This window comes from Sceloporus occidentalis, unplaced genomic scaffold (assembly GCF_023333645.1).
Source record: "Sceloporus occidentalis isolate IW3139 unplaced genomic scaffold, rSceOcc1.0.p SCAF_1, whole genome shotgun sequence".
NCBI classification, from domain to species: domain Eukaryota; kingdom Metazoa; phylum Chordata; class Lepidosauria; order Squamata; family Phrynosomatidae; genus Sceloporus; species Sceloporus occidentalis.
Window position 1 is genome coordinate 196,305,693 of NW_028316981.1, and position 23,562 is coordinate 196,329,254.

The 23,562-nt window shown below is 41.2% G+C and overlaps 1 protein-coding gene across 2 annotated transcripts in view; it reads left to right on the top strand.

The window, feature by feature from the left end:
* Nucleotides 1-15,509: 15,509 nt before the first annotated feature.
* Nucleotides 15,510-23,562, top strand: part of LOC149323176 (cytoplasmic aconitate hydratase) — a 62,098-nt gene continuing 54,045 nt past the window's right edge. The window contains exon 1 of one of the 2 annotated variants that reach the window (XM_089488163.1): nt 15,510-15,629. The gene's annotated coding sequence lies outside the window, so the exon portion shown is untranslated. The remainder of the gene's footprint in view (nt 15,630-23,562) is intronic. The other variant, XM_089488157.1, reaches the window with a different exon arrangement.

Sequence of the window (23,562 nt, forward strand, 5' to 3'; positions counted from 1 at the left end):
AAGTAAATGGATACATATTGGTTTGGGAGCTTTCCTTAATGCATGTCCCACCAAAAGCATGACTGAGGCTGTTTCTGGCATAAATGGTCCTTTCCATTTTCTACTGCACTCTTGCTTAACCCTATCCCCTGCCCTATGCCCTATGGCCTACCCAGCAAGCCTTTCATTTTTATTTTTGTTTTTTTTTGTAACACAATTTACCAGTTATGACAATGTGATTTAATAAAACAAATATATAAGAAAAAAAAGTAAAAAAACCAAGGCTGTTTGGGAATAACGAGGGGGAGGGGGACTGGGGGAGAGAAGGAGATTGACACCATGAGACTAACCAATGCCAGAACTGGCACAGGAGGACCTTATCACTCTAGAGGACTAATGCCACAGCAGTGGATTTGGGAGCTTATTGATGGATTTCTCTCATCGATGAAAAAGAATGCCCTAACTATGCTTCAGAGACGCAGCAGCTATGGGTCGGAAGTGACATTGTGCACTAAGGATTACCAAAGGTGCTTTTTTCTGATAATAATTGCAGTTTAAAAGATGCATGCAATAATGTCCACATACACTGGAGCTATACCTTTGTCACTGAGATTTCCACAAGCTGCAGGTGCTGCATCAGGGCAGAACCAGAACCTTTCCTCCATGGTTAATAGTTTCTAAGAAGAAGGGGGGGAGGGGGGGAAGAGGAAGGAATGGATAAGAAAAGTGCCCAGACATTTCCAGACTTTGTGGGGTGGGAAAGACAGCAGGAAAAAGCATCTGGAATGTACATTTCCCAGAAGTGGGGTGAAACTCTGTGGTCTGTACCAACTGCTCCCAAGGCAATCCAGATTCACATTGTCTGACTGCACCGTGTGGCATCAAGTCACACCACGGGGCTTTTTCCCCCACCTCTCCACCATGTATGCACACCATCGCATAAACACACTGTCAGCTACTGCCTGCTGCCTAGATGTCATCCCATTGTATGGCCACACCTTTGATCAGGCACACAGTCACACCTGTGTTCCTCCGCCAGTACAGGGCATCAGAACATTAGTGTGCCCAGTAAAACACATTCCCTTTCTATATGCCCCCTTCATCCCCCTTCACCTCATGCCCCCTCTTGGACTGTCTGGTTTAAGTATGTTGTATTTATATCCATTGGTGGTGTCACACTTTCACTTTTTTGCATTGCTGCTCTGCCTGTTTGGATACAGTGGCTCCATTCTTTTTAATTGCACACCTTCACCGGTGCATTTACAGTGCGCCAGCATCATACGCGGGCATATTGTACGCTGCTTTCAGTGCTGCTTCTTCCAGCTCAAGCATATGCACTTTTTGTTTTACGGGGGAGGAGTTCGGAACAGATCCCCCGCATAAAACAAGGGCACACTGTATATACAGTTTTAGGGTTAGGATGAATTGCTCCTTCAGAACAGCTCTCACTTTGAGGCATTTATACGCAGGGTCGAAGATGCACATTTTCCAGGCTAAATCAGAATATACTTGTTTCTTTTTGCTCTGTTTTTTAGTCCTGGAGCATAGTTTCAAACTTTCAATCTGGTTTCTGCATGCCTTGGAGGTGTGTGTCATCTAAACAGCCCATCTTCAAAGTGGGTGTAAACTACTTTATTTGGCCAATCTGTTTCACCTCTTTCTCTCCCATTCATACACAAAGACAATTCCCAAGCCAGCAAGACATATCTTTGATTACATGGATCTCTGTTAAAAGCATTATTGCTTTGAAAATTTAAACTATATTGCTAGACCATGAAGATTCAAGTTTCTTGAAAAAAAATTAAATGAATGAAGATTTAAGTAAGACCTCTCCTGTTTTACTCAAAGCTCAGAAATTTACTTTTTTTAAAAAAATTATCCATTCTCATTACTCGCGGCAGTGTTTGAGAAATGACCCATTGCTGTCACTCACTAGTGTTGGAAAAGCGACTTGTTGCGTGGCATGTTGGATTTCTATTACTTTCCATTCATATTTTGGAAGAAAGAAACCCTTAAAACTGACAAGAGAATTGCATGAAATAAGAAAAATTCCTGTCAGCATGCCCATAAAAATGCCCTTTTAAAGTAATACTGGAAGGTAGCTAGAACAAAACATATACTTTCCAATGAAGCTGATGAGGTGAAAGGAAACTGACATTAAAGGTTAAAGGAGAAAGAGAAAGAGAGAGCAAGAGAGACCAGGAACAACCAGTCCTGGCCATTCTGCTATCCCCGTTAAAGCTGACACCAGGGCTGATAGCTGCTGAGACATAGATGAATTGGTTCATTAATTCTTACACTGCCCTCAGTAACTGGTAGAAAAGATAGGAGGTCCACTCCTCAGCTAATATAAACTGGCTGAGCTCTGTTGGACTTGGCAGAGCAATACAAATTAATAACTGCTGGGAATCAGGTGACAAAGGGAGAGCTTCTTATTTTCCACAATTTCCTTTTCATCTCTTTGATACTGTACCCTCCAATGTCTTCAGTGAAAAATGGAGTGAGTTGTGAGATCCTGATTCACTGTTTGAGTGTCTCCAAACCCCCATGGACACCCTGTTAGATATAGATAGATAGATAGATATAGCTACAGTTTCTTTTCCATCTGACTTCTGAAACAGCTGTTAGGAAATGAGTGGTCATAATGGTTACCTTCTGTTTCACTAAAAGAAGTTTAGACTTTGAATAATTTAATCTTGCAGCTGTTTTCTTTGTAAGGGTGAACTCATGACGCCTTCCGTGTCTTAAAAGCATAGAGGAATCCATAGGGGTGGATGGGCTAGACCTGCAGTGTTCAGAAATGTACAATATAGTAGAAGATCTCACTTGTAGCATAATCAATTAGCAAGGCAGAAGCTGACCAACAACCAGCTCCATGCCTGGTCTAGCAGAAAAAATGAATAAGCTTAGGGCTGAAACAGATAGCCTTAAAGGGACAGCTTGAGACCACCTCTTTTATCTCTAGATCGGGGTCATGGCAACCACACACCGCAGCCCCAATCCAGCTTTCTTCTAGTGCAAAAAGAAGTTGTAAAATGCCACTCCTTTTTGTGCCAGAAAAACGCCGCCACAGCTTTTAAGGGCGCCTGTGCTGGAGCACCGAAAACATGCCCCCGTGTGGGCAGCAGAGTGGTGTATCGCTGGCTTCAGAGCAGCATTGGGGCATGCGTCATGCATATGCTACACCACCAGGAAGCCAGCATATTGTGCTGGTCTGCATCCCCGTGAATGATTTGTTGCTGGAGCATTCCTATTTATTTCTGGGATAAGTCCTCTCTAACCGCAACATTGTGGGAAAATCTTTGCTGCGATTGCGCATCTGTCCTGTGAAAATCCCTTTTTAAATTTCCAATTTCCCCCATATGATAAAGACCTTAGAATCATAGAATCATAGAGTTGGAAAAAACCACAAGAGCTATCCTGTTCATCCTTGAAGCTGGCTGAAAAGGGAGCGACAAAGATCCTCTCCCTTTTCGGCCAGGAAAAAGCTGGCTTTTCCTGCCCTGCCATGGCCCCATAGTGGCTTCATGATGCTCTGGCAGTGTGCGGCATGTAAACGCTGTGCTGCCAGTGTCATGAAGCTGCCCATGTGTGGGCAGACGGCTGGCTTCCTGGAGCCATCAGGATGTGCAGCGTCTAAACGCCATCCACCAGTGTTGCCTGGAAGCGAACTTTTTTGACCTGTTTGTTCCGGCCCATAATAAAAATGAAAACTATAAAATAAATAAATAAATAAATAAATAAAGGAAGCAAAATTGAATTATACAAAAATAAATATAAACATAAAATATAATTAATAAAATAAAATAAAATTATAATAAAAGGATGCAAATAAAATAAAATAATAAATAAATAGAATATTAAATGAAATATAAAAATGAATGAAATTAAATAAATAATGAATCATATAAAATTAAGTTATATAAAAATTAAAATAAAAGGACTGTAAAAGCAAAGAGCTAAAATAAAAACGAAACAAAATATAAAATTAAATAATATGAAAATAGAATAAATAAAAAATAAAAATAGAATAAATAGAATAAAATACAAAATATAAGGTACAAATAAAATAAGATAAATAATAAAAATAATGAAATAAAATAAATATAAAATAGAAAGTAAATAAAAGAAAAAGAAAAAATAATAATATGAAATAAAAGAAAAAATATACCTTCTTTTTCTCTGGTTTTAATTCTGGAGCGTAGCTTCATTTCTGCTGCCCACTGCTCTGCTGCCCAGTTTCACCTTATGCTTCATCTAAACATCATATCTTCAAAACAGTTAGAAGTTGCTTTTTTTGGTGAGTGTGGACTCCCCCATGGCATTGGTGTTGAACTTTTCCTCTGGAAGATACGGTGCAGCTGCCACAGAGTTGAGAACAGCTCTAATGAATGTTATCTTCTGGGAATGGACAAGATAGGACTTTTCCACATTGACAATCAGGACTAGAGAGTAAAGCAGATGCAAAGTATATGTCACATCAGTTGAACCTCTGAATAACTGCATATACAAACAAAAACCACCTCATTTATATACCACTTCATACTGAACTAACAGTGTCTAAGTGGTTTACAACTGTAAGCTAATTGCCCCCAACAATCTGGGTACTTATTTTAGTAACCTCCTCAGAAGGATGCAAGCCTGAGTCAAGCTTGATCCCTTTCACTGGTATTGATACAGTGGGACCTTGTTATACTCTGGGATTTGGTTCCATGGGTAAGAAAATCCATGGATGCTTAAGTCCCATTAAATATAATGGCAGAGCAAAATGGTGTCAGTTATATAAAATGGAAAATCAAGGTTTGCTTTTTGGAATTTATACTTTTTAAAAATATTTTCAAGCTGTGGATGCTTGAATCCGTGGATAAAAAATCTGTGGATAAGAAGGGCCGACTGTAATTACAAAAATGCAAACTTATAAAATAGTACAAACCTACATATGCTTTCTTTGAAATATGGGCCACAAAGTTCATTCCAGGAGACTGTGGATGCATCTAAACTGTAAAAATAAGGCAGTTTAACTGTCACAGTTTCTATAGAATACTGGGATTTGTAGTTTTGTGAAACACCAGCATTCTTTGGCAAAGAAAGCCAAAAACCTGGTAAAATTACAAATCCCAGGAAGGAGCTACAGCACTTAAAATGATGTCAAACTGTACACTGTAGATGCACCCTTCATTCCAAAAAACTGTGCAGAGAACATGTGTGTATTATGAAGTGTTCCACTAAAGTCAATGGGTCTTATCCTGTGTCAGTCACAACTTCATTAGTGGAGGCATTAAAAAACCCTGTGGAGTATTTGTGATGGGCAAGGAGAAAACAAGCATGAATACAAACTGTAAGATTGCCCTAAATACTTATTTCCACTCAGTGAGTCTCGGCTCATATTTGCTTACTTCCTAATGCTCCACTAGGGCTGTCTGCTTGTTTTGCAAAATCTTTCACTCTGACATCTCATGGAGCATCACGCATCACTGCAAATTACTGTTTGTAAATGCAAATGGGAGTAATGTATAGAGAAAGATTACACTATATCTTAAGGTATCATCAGGAGTCATATCTGCTTAGATTAGTGACAACGAATGAGAGATTCTCACTGCTACTGATGCATCCCCATCTTCTGCAGGAAAAATTAAGCTGTGCATCATCTGTGCTGAAAATCATTGCCAACAACAATGAGCCAAGAATGAGAATGGATTAGTTTATCGACAATTTAAGAAGCACAATAACTCTACCTTTCCATTAAATTGCGATCCTTTTTTAAAAAAGTTAATTGTACGTTTTGTTGCTTAACTAGTTTTATCAGTGGATACAACATCCAAAGTGTTTACATTTTTAAATAATTCTGCAAGGGACAGAAGGAACCATTTTCTGCATCATAAATAATCTGACCCTACCAGGCTGTTTTTCTGGTTAGATTGTGGGGTGGAACAGATGGGCAAAATAATATAAATAAAAAATAAGATAAAAATAAAAGAATGAATGAATGAATGAACGAACAAACGAACGAACGAACGAACAAATAAATAAATAAATGTGGCAACATTATTCTCAGTCTGGTTCCCCATCCCTTTAATAATGGAAAATATATCATCTGTCCTATCAGTTCATGGCTTGAATTAAGGAAAATTTTTAATTTATCCATTTTAATAGGCTTCTTGTCCCAATGTACAAATAAAGTGGTTTATGTCTGATGTGGGGCAGTGGCGTTCAAACAATCCATGCCCCCAAAGCAGGCAAAATCCTCTCAGAGGTTCCCTGGGGCAGCCTGAAGGCATTGCAAAAAGGAGCTGGAGTAATCAAGCTCCTGGTGGTGGCCGGTTTGGAACGGTGGTGGAGACCTGCTTTGCGTCTCCACAGTCCCGACCCTTACGACCTGTCTGCTTCGCCCTACAGTCAATGAAAAAATGCTAGTGCAATTGTTGTTAGCTTTCTAGATTAACCCAATTATTTAAGGTATCTTATTATCTGAATAAACTGGTTTATTTGGAAGGTTGCAAAGTAAAAATCAATATCTGGAATAGGTAGCCCACCATTTTGCAAACTAATATATCTGACAGTTTTAGAGAAGCTGGGTCTCTTGTTAATTACTGTTTGCCGAGATCTAAAATATGAAACATGAGGAACAGAGTGGAATAAGAATAGCAATCTTGGAAGTAAGAACATCTTAAGTAAGGCAATCAAGGACCAAGGAGGGATACGTTAAAGATTTTCTATTTCTCATTTTTATTTTCATCCATTTGATTTATAGTTAGGAGGAAATAACTGGAGTAGGTGTTTTGTTATAAGAATTCCAAGGCAATTAAAACCACAGGGTTTCAACTGTAATTTAAACAACATTGTGGAGCAGGCAGAGATTCCAGGTTTGCAGAGTATTACTAATCATGGCAATATTGCAGAACAATGTCTGGCTGGGCACCAAATACTCGTTCCTCTGATTGTCAAAAAGGATACGTCCATACTTACATTTTTGTACTGAGGAAATCTGAATCTCTGTGGCGATGCAGTACCAAATCCAAGTTCCCATTACATTTACCATGATCTCTCCATGGTATTTTAATACTATTGCCATTCACACTGCTGTCATATCGATTTAAAATGGAGCCTCCATTTCGAAAGTGCTTGATCATTCTCAGGTGTATTTTTTTAAATATCAGTCAAGTGATGCAGATCTTCGTCATTCCACTTCCGCTTCCACTGTTGGTGACGCGACTCTGCTACTGTTGTCGCAGGCAGTTCAAATTCAAACACAAAAAGTGTGTAAATAAGCCTTTCAATGCTAAGGGAAATGGAGGCAGTGATGGAAATACTGGCCAGATTTAAGACCAGGTGGGATTGGTTTGTTCCACCCCTGTGCACATAACCCTTCCCTTCCTGTTTTGGAAGAATCGGTTCAGAGTGCCCTGAATTGAATCAACAGAGTATTCTCATTTGAGGCGATCAGCATATTTTCCAAAATTGTGGGGAAAAACCTGGCATCGAATATACTGGGATATGTTTTGAGGCAGCCCATCCCGCAAACTTCACTCGATGCAAGTATGAACACCTTGGAAATAACCTGGTTTCCACACTGGGTTTTTTTGTGATTGAGCCCCAAAAGGAGGAATTATATGTCTTTATCAATGACTAGAAAGTGGTGGAACAGTTTGTCTTTTGCTTTGGTGGGAAATAGAGATTTCTGAATGGCTTCTTGTCTATGAGCTGCCAGGCTTGTCAAACTGCAGACCCTCATAATGTAGGAATTCAGCAAGGAAGTATTAGCATTATTGTCATCTAGAAGATGTTTTGTTGTGTTTCTTATCTTTATTCTTATTGACAACTTTCCAGTCTGATACTTGAAGACTTGCTGCACTGTGAAGTGGGGAAGAGGGGTCTCCACTGTGAATTTCTTCCTCCAGATCTTTTGGGACAAATAGGTCAAGTGCCACCAAGATGTCGAGGAGCTGTTTTCTTGTGGTTGCAATCACTGTGTTTGTGATGATCAGCTTGAAGGGAAAACACCAACAATATCACATTTGCACTTTGTAATAAAACAGGGAGGGATTTAAAGAAGCGTCTCTTCCTGAGTGTCTCAGCTGAGAGATCTTGATAGACTGACACAATATTGAGCCAGAACAGACCGACATGAAATGCCAGCTTCCAGCTGGCTTGGGGACATGGTGTACATATGACACATGCCCCCAAGATGCCTGAAAATCAGCTTCATATCATCTAGAATCTAGATAAAGTTATAACAAATCTAAACAACTGTATTATATTACAAGGAATTATTTGTAAAATTTGTGGAAACGGAATGAGAGAAGAGAAATGTATATTGAAAATAATACTTTATTTGGTTTTTTTTTTTTGTGTGTGTGTGTGTGTGTGCTGGATAAAAAGATACAATTAAAAAAAAGAGAATGAGACAAGATAAAGGAATGGTCTACATGTTCCCTCCTCCTTTCATGCCCTTTCACTGTTAAAGCACTTTAACTAGGTTAGAGCTGGCTTCATACTGCCTGGCTGCCCACACGCTGCTGAAGTATGATAAAGCCACGGCGGGGCTTTTTGCCGGCACAAAAAAGAGCAGCATTTTGGGCTGGCAAAAAGGCGGATTGGGGCTGCTGCGTGTGGTTGCCACAGCTCTAATCCAGCTTTCTCAGGGTTGGCTTCAAGCAGCCCCTTTGCAGCAGTCTGTTCCGCCCCTTAGTTTCCTTTCCCCCTATTCTTTTTATTAGCTGCTAGAGCTCTTTCATCCTTTCCTATAAACTTGCATTTCTCTTGATCTTGTAGTCAGCCTTGGCTGTATTCAGTGTAACAAGAGTTCCATCTATGGACCAAAGTGGAGATTGCACTTTGGTTTCTTTCAATAATGAAGTGCTCTTTTAATTTTTGCCGGCCATTTTTGAGCGGGTTTTTTGACAAGGTTTTGTTTTGCATAATTAAGCAAGTCAACTGTGCAGCAAAGGTGTTTCATTGGATGCCTATGGGAGCCAGCAGAAGAGCTGCCATCCTCTGCATGAGAATAATCCTCCTGCCACTCATTCACATGTTTCTGTAATGAAATGGTGTTTAAACATTTTACATAGCCTGACTTTAACCCTTTCTTAAAAATAAGTGGGAACATGTGGAAAAAAATGGAAATCAAACTTCTCCAATGATTCAAAATGAGGCAGCCACCATTACTGCATTAACTGTGGCACAGGTTAGCTGTTCCAAATTGCTGCCACACTGCAGAATTAATGCAGCCTGATACCTCTTTAACTGTCATGGCTACATCCTATGTAATCTTAGAATATAGCCACAGTTTTTATTGAGTTAAAATTTGAATACATAACAGTCCACAGGTAAGGCACTTTCCCCATTCAGGTTATGAGATGTGGAAGTGTGTGTGGAAGGACTGGCATGTTGTGTGATAAATGGCAAGGCCAGTAGGGTTTTCTCCACTTAAATAGCTTGATAAAACCAATTTAAAGGTAAAATTTTCAGACACGGGTCCATCCTTGCTAGAGAATTCTAGGAAATGAAGTCCAAAAGGGCATTTTTCCAAGCTCTGGCTCAGTTATTCTGAATGTGTGATGTAGATAAGTGGCATATACCTAAATATGAACATGTAGCAAAGGGTTCATTAAGACCAGTGTTCCTGCCTGATGGAAGTCTAGTTTGAATTAATGGAAACTTATGACAACTGAGGGCTACAGAGACCCACTCTATTGCCCACTTCAGCCGACCAGAGCTTTAGGATTTTCCTCATCCCCCAGTCTGCTGTGTCTCCTCTGTAATTCCCACTGCACCACACATGCAACTACTTTTTTTGTTTGTTTCATTCCAGGTGTCTGCTTGCTACCATATTCAACCAGTGAGCAGAGACAGAAACAGAGACTTCTGTATTTCTTTGGGGAGTGTGTATTTTGTTGTTGTTTTGCTATGTTGTGACATTTCCTTCGTAGACTTAATGGCCTTTCATAGAATCATAGAATCATAGAGTTGGAAGAGACCCCAAGGGCCATCCAGTTTAACCCCCTGCATGCAGGAACTTTTGTCCGTAATGAGAAGCAACAAAAACTAAGGACCACCTAATAGAATCCACAGGCAAAAAGAGATATACCTCCAAGTGCTCAAGGGATGGCTTCTTTATTTTGGAAAAAGCCCAATGCATTTTGATGAGTACAAATATTTAAATGGCCTTCTTCAAGGACATTACAGAATCTAACTGCAGAAATTTCTGAAGCCGAAAATCTCCTTCCATTTGTTGGATAAAATCTCTGAAGTGAAGAATTTTCTGGACAGAAATTCTGAGGCTGAGAATCTCACTGCATATGTTCAGCAAATTGTATTAGATTCTTGATTTCAGAAACTTCTGCAATTAGATATCATTTATCATCCCCTGAAGAAGGCCATTGAACTATATATAGTCTGAAATATGTTGTGTCCCCCCCCCCCCCCGGCAAAAAAAAATAAAAACAGCCATCCATTGAGAGTTTGGAGTCTCTTTTTTTCCCGTTAATGACCAAAAACATAGTATACCCTTAATAATAATACAAGCTAAAGCAGGTAATAATAATAATAATAATAATAATGGCAACAGCAATAATACCACCACCACCACAAGCTAAAGCAGTTAACAAAATGCATGTAAGTATGCAACAATGGAGATTATCACACATGCCTCATCCCATCTTTTTACCAACGGATCCCATCTTTTTCCCATGCATGTGTAACTGTCAAAGACATGTCTCACCGCATACTCTAGTGACTGGCTGTATGCTGCCCATATGCAGCCTGTATGCAACCTGGGCTTATCCCACAGCTTTTCAAGGATTGGAGTGCTGTAGAAGCGCGTTCATATGGTTGTCTACTCTCCTTGGCTTTAGATAACAGCCTTCCTCCTGTCTTTGTCCACCAACAACCATGGTAAAAACTGAACTTGCCACCTTGTTTCCACACCCACAAGGTTTTGAATTTCAGTTGACATTCTTACACAAAACCGGGTCATATAGATCTGTCTTTGGACTCACCACTCCATCTCATGCATCTGAGGAAGTAGGCACAAGTCTATGAAAGCTTAGGCTACCAGTTTCAGTTAGTCTCAAAGGTACTACAAGATCCATTGTGCATACTAATTAAGGGGCCAGAGCAGACTGGAAGCTTCAGCTGGCTTCAGCCAGGCTTGGGGGGCATGGCAGTTACAAGCACTATGCCCCCAAGTCACCTGGAAGTCACACTGGCGATTACATGCCAGGTGGCTTTGGGGCGACTTGGGGGCATGATGTTTAGACACCACATGCGCACAAGCCAGCTAGAAGCTGGCTGAAACTGCAATGGAGTGGTTTCAATCCACTCCAAATAGGAGCAGCTCTTTGCTGTTTCTATTTGGGCCAGATTCTGGCCAGATTTTGGCCATGGCATGCATGCCATGGCCCCAATCCAGCCAGACTTCAGCCCAAATAGACCAGCAAAGAGCTGCTCCTATTTTGGGGTGGATTGAAGTGCTAATCACATGGGGGCAGCTTCAGGATGCTCCAGGGGCATGGAGTTTACATGCCACATGCTGCCAGAGCGCCCAGAAGCCGCCCTGGGGTTGTGGCCAAGCCACTTAAGGCAGCTTTTTACCAGCCCAAATGGGGGGTGGGATCTTTTCTGCTCCTATTTGGGCCAGCTCCAGGGCAGATTGGGGCCAAGGCATGTGGATGCCAAGGCTCTGGAGTAACCGGCTCGGGAGTGGCCCCAATCCACCTTTTTTGGGCAGTGTGATCCACACCTATCTTACACAGACAGACAGATTAAAATGTCCATCAGCCTGATTACCTTGAGTGCTATGTATTTTGCTAGGGGCGCTTCTTGTGCAACCAGGTTTCAATACCTTTCAAACTCCCTTTGGGTGTGGAAGTAGGGCAAGATGCAAGCAAAGATGTGTGCTGGAACAAGCTGGAAGCAAAGCCATGAACATGTCTCTCCCAACCTACTTTTATAGGCAGATTGGAGTTCTCTTTCTGTATTTAGGGAAGACTAACAGCTATGGATGGTGAGGGAGCTGCTGTTGTTATTACCTGTGCTTAGGCTTGCCATATCCCGCCTGTGGGTGGGACTTTCCTGGTTTTGGGCGGGTCCGCATGGTCCCGCCCCGGGTTGGCCCCGCCCCCGGGCTTTGTTGCAAAGTGTGCAACAGCGGTAGCGGGGGAAAGAGAGAGGCCTCTGTAGGCCTCTCTCCTTTGGCAGAGGGGGCTTTCCCTCCTCTCTTTGGCTCCGCTGGAGCCAAGGGAAGGAAAGAAGCCTCGCCTGCTGAGGCCAAACTTCTTTCCCCGCCTGAGCTCCGCAGGCAAAAACGGAGCCCAGGCGGGGAAAAGAAAGCCTCCCTGGGGGCAGATTCCTTCTCCGCCTGGGCTCCGTCCTTACTGAGAACGGAGCCCAGGCGGAGAAGGAATCCTCCCCTCAGCGAGGCTCTTTTTCAAAAGGACCCCAAAAAAGGGGGAAAGTCCTACATTTGAAAATTTTGTCCTACATTTGTCCCGGTTTGGAGGTCCTGACTAATGGCAACCCTACCTGTGCTGCATTTGTGTTCTTGCTGGAAGATGTGGGTAGCTACAACACCTCAAAGTGCAAGCTGGTTGCCCTCTTGCCATAGAAGGTTTCACAACTTGAGACTCATTTAGGGAGAGGATTTTTGAGACAGAGCAGACTATCCTGGAAGAAGAACACACAGGAGATTTCTCCGAGAAAGTCAATTCCCAAACATAGGAGGCTTTGATTTGGCAGCTCTGTGTTTTACTCCTTGATAGAGTCATTTATCTAGATTACTGATTTGCTGTAATGACTTTTGGATGATTTCCCTCTTGCTTCTCCTCCTTCCATCTTGATGAATAACCTCTGACTGACTTGGACTGGGTTAAGTTAAGTATTCAGTAGCTCTTGCCTTACAGCCATCTGAATCCTGGGTCACTTGCTGACTGGGGTATAGGACAAGTATCTTGTTTAACTTATGCCAAACCAGGGAAGGTTTTTGTTTTTGTTGCTACATCAACCAGAAAATCCTACAAGGACTTCTTCTCATCCCTACCCTTTGCTGTTTGACATGGCTTCCTTCACTCTGTTGAACAGGGAGGCCCTGATCTTTAAGATCTCTTATAACAGAGCCTTTTATGCCGGTAGTGATATACAGCATCATAACTAGTAATCTTATATTGAGGTCTCTTATGGTAGAGGTAAACTACACCCATCATAAGTCAAAAACGACTTAAAAGCACACACCAACAGTAGCAACAACTCCTGGGAACTCTTTGACTGTTTCAATCATCTTGTCATCTAAGGTGAATTCTTGTAGATCTTCCGTGGTTCTTGTTTTTGTTTTTATATTCAGCATGAATCCAACCTTGGCAAGAATAGAATCCTGTCCCTATTCTTTCTACCAAAGTTTCCATCAAAGAAGTAGTGTCAGGGAATGCATTTACAATACAGTCATCCCTCCATATCCATGGATTGTTTATCTATGGATTCAACCATCCACTGCTTGAAAATATTATATATATATATATATATATATATATATATCCCCCAAAGCAAATTTGGATCTTGCCATTTTATATAAGAGAACCCATTTTACTACGCCATTGTATTAAATGGGACATGAGCATCCATGGATCCGTGCAACCAACCCCTAGTGGATATTGAAGGCCCAGTGTACTGTACTTTTTAAACAGAGGTTGTATATACCTGTATAACTCACTGGAAGCCTGGCCCTCTTTCTGTCCACATTGCAGAAATAATCCGGTTTGACATCACTTTAACTGCCATGGTCCAAAGTTATGGAATTCTGGGAAGTGTACTTTGTTGTTGCACCTGATTTTGCTTTGCTCTGAATATATATTTGACATAAATAAATATCGAAGTTAAGCCCTTTGAGTGTTGTGTTCGGAGGAGATTCTCACTGAAGTTTTGTGAAGGTGAAAGTTATGTTGTTATTTTTGTATAGTAAATTTTTATTACGCTTTGTCTAGTATCAAAGAGGTTAATAAGCCCCTTCCTAGCAATTTTGTAATGGAAAAGTAGGCACTGCAGAAATAATCTGGTTTGACACCATTTTTTAACTGCCACGGCTCAGTGGATATGGATTTCTGGAAACTGTAGAGTTCTGGTGCCTCAACAAATGATCATTCCCAGAATTCCATAGTACTGAGCCATGGCAGTTAAAAAGTGGTGTCCAACTGGATTATTTGTGCAGCCTATGCTCCAAAACACACTGCAGAAATCATCCAGTTTGAGACCGCTTTAACAGCCCTGGCTCAGTGCTAGGAATTTGGGGAACTGTATTTGTGAGACATTGACCTGTTACAGACAGCCAAAATAAAGCTGCTTCGAGTCACAGTGGAGGTATGGTGTTTCAATGATGCATGCGTCCTAAGAGTCCAGAAGCCGCACCAAAGCCACGCTCCAGGCTGGAGCGTGGCTTCAGTGCGACTTCTGGACTCTTAGGATGCATGCATCATTGAAACACCATACCTCCACTGTGACTCGAAGCAGCTTTATTTTGGCTGTCTGTAACAGGCCATTGATCCTTTTCTGTCAGAGAGAGAGAGTGCTCTAGAGCCACAATAAAACTACAGTCCCCAGGATTCCCTAGCAGTGACCCAGGGTAGTCAAAGAGGTCTCAACATGGGTTATTTCTGCAGTGTGTTGTTGCTGTTATTGTTGTTGTTATATTTATTCCTCCCTCCCAGTACAGGGACTCTATCATCATCATCATCATCATCATCATCATCTATTTAACAATCAGGCTACATCCTGATTATGATTGTATAACTATCTGATGATTGGATATTGTAAGGAACTAATAGGAATGCGCAATTCAGTATTAGTATTTTATAGATTGTGTTTTGGATTGGATTGTTTTATTTTAATGATATAATCCTTCTTCTATCCTTCGGAGAGATGGGAAATATAAAAATTATTATTATTATCATTATTATTATTATATCCCACATTCCTTCCAGTAGAGGGATTATTATTATTGTGTTTATTTATATCCTGCCTTCCTCCCAGTACAGGGACTACATCATCATCATCATCATCTATTATTATTATTATTATTATTATTATGTTTATTTACATCCCAGGGACTCTTGGTGTTGTTGTCATGTTTATTTATATCCTGTTTTCCTCCCAGTAAAATGACTTTATTATTATCATCATTATTATTATGAATATCCTTCATTCCTCCCAGTATAGGGACTCTATTATTATTATTATTATGTTTATTTATAGCCTGTTTTCTTCCCAGTAAAAGGACTCATTATTATTATTATTATGTTTATTTATAGCCTGTTTTCTTCCCAGTAAAAGGACTTCTTCTTCTTCTTCTTCTTCTTCTTCTTATTATTATTATTATTATTATTATGTTTTGCTGAAGAGGCCGGGGAGGATGGCGCCTCCTTCTCCTTCTCCTTCTCCGTAGGGAGGCCAAGGGAGGGCGCTGGAGGCCTGGCTGACTGTGGGAGGCCTTCCCTGAGGCAGCCAAGGAAAAAGGGAAGGGAGCTGGGGCCTCCTTCCTTCCTTCTCCTCGTGACCCAAAGGCGGGTGGAGCCTAAGAGAGGCGGACGGCTGTAGGGCCAGAGGCCGAGGAAGGCTCTCCTGGAGGCGGCTGCTTCTTCCCCTTCTCTCCCTTCTCCCAGAGGCAGGTAAGTGTCTGCAGAGGGGAGCCCTCCTCCTCCTCCTCCTCCTCCTCCCTCCAAATTCTAGTTCTTTATATAGTCTGACAGGGAAGGCTCAATGCTCCACAGAACTAGACTTCCCAGGATCCCCTAGCATTCAGCCACTGCAGTTGGAGCAGTCTCTAACTGGGTTGTTTCTGCAGTGCGTTTGGCTCCTTTGGAGCCACTGCGGATGTAAGCCCTTGAAATGGCGCCCTTAAAGTACTGTATGAGGCACTTTGGGGCAGGGCAGCTTAGCCTGGGATCCAGGGAGTCCACAGCAGGCCTCCACAAAGGATTTTGGGAATGAGTTGTCTATAGCTATAGCTGTAACTGTGTGTGTGTTTGTGTGTTGCATAGCTGCAACTCGTTTCAGGTGACCCTAAGGCCAAGCTGTCATGGGGTTTCCTTGGCAGGGTTTGTTCAGAGGAGGTTTGCCATTGCCTTCCCCCTAAGATTTTAGCTACTGAAATATACATAGATACACACACACACACACACACACATATATATATATATATATATATATATATATATACACTCTGTGTGTGTGTGTAATATATAGTATAATATAATTGTACATATCTCTGTGTCTGTAGAGTGTGTGTCTGTATATATATATATATATATATATATATTGTGTATACATATATATGTATATGCATACATATATGTGTATACATAACACATATATATATATATATATATATATAGAGAGAGAGAGAGAGAGAGAGAGAGAGAGAAAGATTATATATCCATAATGTGTGTTTGTGTATCCATAATGCACACACACACACACAGGTATATATTTGTATACATACATAGATATAATATTGTATTTCCTTCTTGTTCAATTTTAGTAGGTAATATATATGTTTACACACACACACACTAAATATATGTGTCTATGTATGCATTATATATACACACATTATAAATATATATGCATATATTTATAATGCATATATAGATATATTTAGTCTGTGTATAAACATACATATTACATACTAAAATTGAACAAGAAGGAAATAAAATATTATATCTGCCTATGCATGCACATATGCGTATGTGTAAATTGCGTGTGTATTTATATACATATATAATATATAATACGCATTTGTGTGTGTCTATATATAAACATATATAATATAGTATATGTATTTACTGTTGTTGTGTGCGTCCAAGTCATTTCTGACTTACGGCATTCCTAAGGCGAAGCTGTCGCAGGGTTTTCTTCTCAGTTTTCTTCTGAGGGGGTTAGCCATGGCCATCCTCTGAGGCTGAGAGAGTGTGACTTGTCCAAGGCCAGCCAGTGGGTTTTTCATCCTCGAGCAGGGAATCGAACCCTGATTGTACAACACACACAACACACACAATAATCTTATTTCCTTCCTGTTAAATGTCAGTAGGTAAAAAGTTAAATTATTCAAGCTCTCATTGCATTTCCCCTCCCTTTACCCAGGCAGCACTATGAAGCCAGTCTGTATGAAGGACATCCATTTGATAAAATAAATTGTAGGCAACATTTTGTGGCTCATGTTTTTCTAGGAAAGGAAGTCAGTTGCTTTCCTCAGGTTTTTAAAGGGATCCATGGCCCAGGAATGGTTAAGACCCATTGGGATGATTAAATTGTTGAACTTTAAATGTTTTGTCTCTTTCTTACCCCACTTCTCAGAAAATAATTATTTCTTTTGCCAACTTCAGAATTTGTTGTATCAAATACTGAACAAATGCCACATTTATTGATTTACTTATTTAGAGTATTTGTACCTTGCCCTTTAACCAAAAAGGCTCCAGGGCAGCTTACAAATCATTGATTTGACAATATATTTGACATAAACAAACAAATAAATCTCAAAGTTAAATCTTTTTAATCTAGTATTCAGAAGAGATGTTCTGAATAGTTTTGTTCTAAAATTTTGTGAGGGTGGTGGAGATGTAGTTTTTAGTACCATAAGTTTTACTATGCTCCTAGTATCAGAAACATTAATAAGCCCATTCCTTGCTATTTATAATGGAAAGTATGTTTCATTTTTAAGTCATGTTTTATTTTTAAACCAGGTTTTCTTCTGAGTTTGGTATGCTTCAGATTGCAAGCTTAATTACCCATAAAGATCCACAGAGTTCAATCTCTAGTTTAGGGTGGTTAGTTTCCCCCAAATTCCCTGCTCCCTTTTTGTTTTATTGACTTCTGAGAAACCACATCAAGATAACTTGATTCATCTTGAAATAACGTTTTCAGATTTCTCAAGCTGCCTTTTTCTGACTAGCATTGCCTCGTGCTGAATCTTTTTTCGTTTTTTAAAAATCCATTTCCTCCTTTTCATCCTTCTCCTTTCCCCTCCTTTCTCCTATTTGTCAGCAGAAGCAAAGTACATTGTCCTTCTCTGAAGGCTCAGATATTGTTTTCACTCATCCCTTGAAAGCTGCCAGTTTGAGCTTGGAGGTCCTCCTAGGTGGGCCTCTCGTCTGGTTATAGCAAAGCAAACTAAGCACCATGCAAGTTTAATCATGCTGAGCTTTGAATTGAGGATTAGGATTTTAGGATCTTTAGGATTTTCTCCTTACTGATGAGAGAGTGTTAACAGGTCTGTGTGTTGTGAATGGCAGGGAGGAACCTAAGGGAGACAGAGTCTGGAAGAGTTACATTTTTGGTATTCCAACTGGGGCTGCATCCGCACTCCAGAAATAATCCAGTTTGGCACCACTTTAGCTGCCATGGCTCAATTGCAGGAATTGTAGGATTGTGGCACCAAACTGAAGTTCCTACAATTTTATAGCACTGAGCAATGGCAGTTAAAGTGGATTATTTCTGCAGTGGGGACGCAACATAGCAGGATCGCTTGGGGCTGTAGCATTCCCAAAATAGTAACTATGGCCTTCTCCAGACGGGCTGTTTAGCATGTAAGGAATACGTGCTAGGGTTGCCTCGGGGTGTCGCTTACAGACGCCCGGCCACCCTAGCACATATCCCGTATGTCAAAATGAAAGCACCCTGTCCAGATAGGCACCGCCATTTTAACGTGATGGCCGCGCTGTGTCCAAACGGCGTGGCACGGATGTGATGTGCTCACGCCACGTCAGTCCGCTTATGGGCGCCTAACAGCAGCACCAGGAGGAGCTCCAAAATGGAGCTCCTGCTTGAGGAGTGCCTCATTCCTACAGCCACCAAACAACCCTGTGGAGTAGGGCAGGCTGTGACTAGCCTGATGACACTTTGGTGATTTTAACAACTGGGTAGGGATTAGAACCAGCCTCTCCAAGCTCCCAGTCCTGGTCTGACTACTATGCCATCTTGGCACCCTCCCTGGCCAATTCCTGTTAGTGCACATCAGGTGTGAATGGAGGGCAAATTCCATTCCTCTCCTGGTGGCATTTCAGAGAGTAGTGCTTTCAAGTTTCTGAGGCATTTGTGAAATCTGAGTTAGGATTTTGACATATACTTTTTGGATGTAAAGAGGTGGTACTTAATGTTGCAATGATCTCTTGATCTGCTCTGCTGATATATATGTGTGTATGTGTCATTTTCTTAAGCATCAAATACTGAGATGTGGTTTTCCAGTTCTATCCTCTGAAATACAGCCTACAGCACCTGGTATTTTTTGGTAGTCTCCCCTCCAAATACTAAACAGGGCTGACGCAGCTTAACTTCCAAAATCATATGGGATCTAATGTCTTTAGCTTATTTAAGGTTATATAATGGTGGTAGAAGTATTACGGGCAATGAGATCATCCAGTGGGATGTTGTGATTGAAGTGCTGGACTGAGACTAGGGAAATCCAGGTTCAAGTCCTCATTGAAGCATGAAACTGACTAGTGAACCATGGGCCAATCACTCGCCCTCAGCCCAGTCTACCTCACAGGGTTGTTTTGAGGGTAAAGTAGAGAAAAGGAGAACCAAGTATGCTGTCCTGAACTCAACCAAACAATAATGCAGTATAAATCATGGGTAAATATGCCCCATCCCACTGCTAGACATGTACTCTCAAGCCATGTGTAAATGTATATATAAAACAAATAGTTTCAGGGAGCACTTGATGTCTCTGGCCAAGGGAATTTGGTCTGTGCACATCAGTTGTGAATGGAGAGCAAATTCCATTCCTCTCATGGTGCCATTCCAGAGAGTAGTGCTTTCAAATTTCTGCAGCCTTTGTGAAATCTGAGTTAGGATTTTGACATATACTTTTTGGAAATAAAGAGGTGATACTTAATGTTGCAATGATCTCTTGATCTGCTCTGCTGATATATATGTGTGCATGTGCTATTTTCTTAGGCAACAAATACTGAGATGTGGTTTTCCAGTTCCATCCTCTGAAATACAGCCTACAGCACCTGGTATTTGTTGGTCGTCTCCTATCCAAATACTAAACAGGGCTGACGTAGCTTAACTTCCAAAATCACATGGGATCTGGTGTCTTTAGCTTACTTAGGTGTATATACTGAAGGTAGAAGAATTACAAGCAATGAGATCATCCAGTGGGATGTTGCGATTCAAGTGCTGGACTAGGGAAATCCAGGTTCAAGTCCTCATTGAATCATGAAACTGACTATCGAACCATGGGCCAGTCACTCTCCCTCAGCCCAGCCTACCTCACAGGGTTGTTTTGAGGATAAAGTACTCAACCAAACAATAATGCAGTATAAATCATGGGTAAATATGCCCCATCCCACTGCTAGACATGTTCTCTCAAGCCATGTGTAAATGTATATATAAAACAAATAGTTTCAGGGAGCACTTGATGTCTCTGGCCAAGGGAATTTGGTCTGTTTCCAGAGTGCCATTCAACACATTCCTGTTGAAGCCAGAGATACCTGTCTGTTTGTGGGTGCAGGTTATGCCAGACTTTGACTGACTGTATAGGACAGATGTATGCTTCCAAATGATGTTCCCTTCTCTTAGCAAATTAATGTATTTACTCATGAATAAGTCTAGAAATGTTAGTAAAAAAACAATTGACCCAAAAAACCTGGCTTGACTTATCCATGGGTAAGTCCTGTACCTTAACTCTTGTCCAAAAAGAAACCATTCCTTTCTCTCAAAAGAGAGCCAAAAAGTGAGAGCTTAGTCCATCCCAGGAGAATCTGAAAGAAACACTGACCCCTTCTGCTCTCTCAAAAAGGCAGTGCTTCTGGTATTTTGGATATGAAAATAGTGGTAGTGGCGGCAGATCATTGGCAGGTCCCCTTAAAGAAATGTTGAGAGAGTAGATGTTTTTATTAACTGCCCCTGAGTAATATCCAAATGGTTTTCTGGGTCTTGCTGGTATGCCCTGATAAATAAATGAATGACTCCCAGAGGTCAGGAATCTCATCTAGAGAGGAGGCTGTCTGTTGTTTGTCTCTGATTCACTGCTCTGGCCATGCCCCCTTCTAAAAACTTTTCAGTTTGACTTTGACTTTGGACTACGTTTAGTACGTTCGTCCAGTTGTTCATGTTGCAGTAGAATTAACCAAGTTAAACTAATTGTCTTGTGTGTTCCTGTGTGACTCGCTGGTTGTAGGATTTCACCTTTCCAAGTTGGTGACTTGTCCAGGCTAAATTAGCAGCGGGTAGGTAATGCTCTTCCTTTAAGGCTCCCTAATAGAGCAGAGGAATCTGTGGCCTTTCAGATGTTATTGGAAGCCTCTGCCATCATGTCCAGTGGTCAGGGATTATGGGAACAGAATTCTAACAACATCTGGAAGGCTGTACCCACCTGTCCCTTTTCAGGTGTAAGAATTAAATATATCTGCTATTTTACTTCTGAACGAGAATGCATCTCACCTCTCAGGAGTTAAGTTGAAGTTAATCTTGCCAAATAAAGCTAATCTGTGTTTCAATTAAATCTGTGTTTCAATTAAAGTTGTTTTCATGCAGTCAAGTCCAGCTTTTCAACAACCTGTTGGCTTGTTTTCAAAAACTGTCCCTCTTCTCCATGAACTAGCTCTGTATGTGGTTATCTCTAGGCAAATGATCCCTTACCCCATTAAGTAAGTGTGTGTGTGTGTGTGTGCGCGCGCGCCATTGCCCTCCTCTGAAATATAGCCTGCAGCACCTGGTATTCATTGGTGGTCCCCCATCCAGTTATTATCCAGACCTCACCCTGCTTTGCTTCCAGGATCAGACAGGATCTGATGCCCTCAAGGTAGTCAGGCACTGAACCGCAATCTGTAAAAAGTCTGCTCCTTGAGAATGTAGAAGTGGTAGACACCTCTTTATGGACAAGAGAACTAAACCTGGGACAATGTGACTTTTAACTCTTTGTAAATATTAACTCCCTATCCTTTGCAATTCTTGCTTGATAATCTTCAGATGCTATCACTAAAGAGAAAGGTCAGTGCAAAATGTGGATCATCCCATTGGTTTACAAATGCTGTGCTTTAAATGCACCTCCTCTGTTTCAGTTGGCAAGACGAAAGTCCTGTGCTTTGCTGTGCAAGATGTTGCTTCTGTTTAAGCTTAATATAAAGTGAAGGTGTGTGGGAGTGACTTCTTGATACTTAGTTCCTATTTCTGTATGGCATATTTTGAGCAATCCATGAGAAAGCCACTTCTCTTCTGAAAAAGAGATGGTGTGTGTGATCTTTCAGCATTCATCCTTTCTAGATGTTCTCTTGATTAAACTCTGATTACAAAAGAGGATTCTACTTGCAGTACAGTAGATCTGGTTCATGTGCTTCTGTCCAGGGTTTGTTGGGAAATGACGGTTGTTAATTTGTAGACAATAGGCATTCTAAGACATTCCCCAATTCATCTGCTTGTCTGTGAGCATACCCAAGTGGGGTGTGTGTGTGTGTGTGTGTGTGTGTGTGTGTTGTGTGGTGGTAATTCTGTGTCTCACTTTTAAAAGCTGCATTTTAGGACAGTGACATGGGATACTGTATGAAAAGGAGTGATCCAAATTGGGAGCACAGCAAGCAGCCAAAAGGTTAAAGCCTCATTGCTCGCCTGTTCTGTATATACTTCCCATAATCGTTTATTATATGAAGGGTATTATGAGCCCCTTCACAGAAGAAAGGTGGGGTATAAATGGTATGAATGAATGCATAGTTGTCATCAGGATGTTAAAGAGTTTTTGAAAATTAAGTCCCTTTTGTCTTTTTAATCTCTGCATCTGACTCACTAAACGCAGTTTATCAATATGTTTGTTGAAATATTTGTATTTGTGGAGGTAGGCATCTCAGCTTACTTTACCTGCACGCATGCAGCTCTGTGCAGTCGTGAAGAGTCTTATAAATGTTTGCAGAGATCCAGCACCCAGGATCCCTCAGAGGAATAGAATCATAGAATTGGAAGAGACCTCACAGGCCAACCCATCCAACCCTCTGCCATGGAGGAATACACAACCAAAGCACCCCTGACAGATGGCCATCCAGACTGTGTTTAAAGACCTCGAAAGAAGGAGACTCTAAGAGCATGGTAGAGGCAGTGTTTGTATCCCAAAGCATCCTGATCTACAGTCAGAGAAAGCGCACAATCCTCAGTGCTACTAACAGCAACACTGCCTGGGAAATTTGCAGCACTTGCTACCAGGTGCAGAGATTTAGGTGTCGCAATGTGTCTAAAAAGTGTTCAAATCTGCTATCCTATTTGCCAGGTATGAAGAAACAGTGGCCCTCTCAAGACATATATTGAAGTCACTAAAGACGCCTCAGCTCCCCCTCCAAAACCGGCACCAGTTAGCAGGACTTTTTGCCACAAAAAGGCCCAGTGTGCACCATCTTAAGTATAGGGGGGATTTTTCTATGTCTCCCAGCTATCCTAGGCATAGGAGAGACCTTTTTTCAAGCAGGAATTAAAAGGGAAGATGGCCTTCAGTTTACATCCTGTTTGAAAAATCACAATTCCTGAGCTCTCTTTGGATAAGGGGGGTCCAAAATCAGGGCACAGTTATTTCCCATGACCCTTAGGGTCTTGGGGGGGGGGACTCTTGGGTAAACA